Here is a 1749-nt window from a genome sequence, read left to right as displayed (position 1 = left end):
AGTTTAGGCCAGTGCCTGAAACATAGAAGATATTCATATACAGTATCTATTTATCACTCCCTTCCTTGCCAACAAGGAAGTGACTGTGAAAACACTTCAAGCTCCCAACCGAACTCTACTTACACACTCTAGGAAAAAAGAGGTGGATGAAACAAGCAAGATAAAAGTATCGAGTCCTCTCAATTCCAACTGGCAGAGTACAATGGAAATAACTAATGGCAGCACCTTCTCTGGATTCATCCTCCTCGGCTTCTCCAACAGGCCTCAGCTGGAAGCTGCTCTCTGTGGTCATGCTGATCACCTACATTTTGAGCATTCTAGGCAACGGCATGGTTATACTTTTATCAATTGTGGACCGTCGCCTACATACCCGTATGTATTTTTTCGTCTCCGACCTCTCTTTTATGGATCTTTGTTTGACTACTAGCACTGTCCCTCAAACACAGGCCAATTTTAAGGGGAAGGACAAGACCATCACCTATGGTGGCTGTGTGACATGGTTCTTCATATCCTTGGGACTCGGGGGAACAGAATGTGTCCTCCTGTCTGTCATGGCCTATGACCGCTATGCAGCTGTGTGCCGCCCACTCCACTACAGGGTGATCATGCATCCCCAGCTTTGCTTGTAGCTTATTGTAACTTCTTGGCTTACAGGGTTTGGCAACTCTGTACTACACACTGCATTGACCATGACTCTTGCCTTCTGCGGTAAAATCCAAGTGGATCATCTCTTATGTGAAGTTCCAGTGATGCTGAAACTGGCCTGCACCAAAACCTCTATCAACAAGGCTGAAATCTTTGCAGTCAGCATCTTCTTCTTGGTGCTACCCCTGTCATTAATCTTAGTATCCTATGGTCACATCACCAGTGCAATCCTGAAGATAAAGTCAGCCCAGGGGAGGCAGAAGGCTTTTGGAACGTGTGGCGCTCACCTAATGATAGTGATCATTTTCTTTGGTACACTCATCTCCATGTACCTCCAGCCTCCCTCCAGTTATTTGCAGGATGTGAACAAAAGCATTGCCCTCTTCTATACCCTGGTGACTCCCCTGCTGAATCCCCTTATTTACACTCTGAGGAACAAGGGGCGCTAAGGAGACTAGTGAGAAAAATCATAGTCTCAAGAGAGAGATAATGCAAAGCATGCAGGCCCAAGCACTTGCACACTGGAACACTTCTGAGAGACTAAAAACTGGTCTTAACTTCATTGGACAAATCCTTATAACACACCTACTGTGTGCAAGGCGCTATTCTAGGTACGTGGGATATATCAGTGATTGAAACAGAGAACCCTGTCTCCATGGAGCTAAACCTCCTAGTGGGGAAAATAGACGTTGATAAGATAAGCTAAAAATAAACTGCAATATATCATGTACTAGAATACAATACAGTGATAAGCACAAACAAATTATAAGCACATACAACAACATGAATGATTCTCACAAACACAATGTTGACTGAAAGAAGCAGGACACAAAACAATAAAAACTGTGATTACATTTATATAAAATTCAAAACCAGGTAAAATAAATCTATGTTTATTGGAAGTCAGAATGGTATTTCCTCTGGGGAGCAGAGATTGGAAGGAAAAATGAGGAGGGTTGTTTCTGAGGTTCTGGTCACTTTCTGATTCTTGATTTTGATGCTGGTTATACAAGGTACACAATTTTCAAAAGTTCATCATATCTTTTCCTTAAGGTACTTGCAAATGATACTTCAGAAATATATAGGACCATAAGAGACTACTAT

At 42.4% G+C, this 1749-nt stretch overlaps 1 pseudogene; it reads left to right on the top strand.

Annotated features, from left to right (window-relative positions):
* Positions 1-202: 202 nt before the first annotated feature.
* Positions 203-1135, top strand: LOC124226309 (putative olfactory receptor 2B8; annotated as a pseudogene).
* Positions 1136-1749: the final 614 nt, after the last annotated feature.

This window comes from Equus quagga, chromosome 15, assembly GCF_021613505.1.
Source record: "Equus quagga isolate Etosha38 chromosome 15, UCLA_HA_Equagga_1.0, whole genome shotgun sequence".
Taxonomy (NCBI): domain Eukaryota; kingdom Metazoa; phylum Chordata; class Mammalia; order Perissodactyla; family Equidae; genus Equus; species Equus quagga.
Note: the sequence above shows the minus strand (reverse complement) of the source record. Positions and strands in the feature narration are given on the sequence as shown.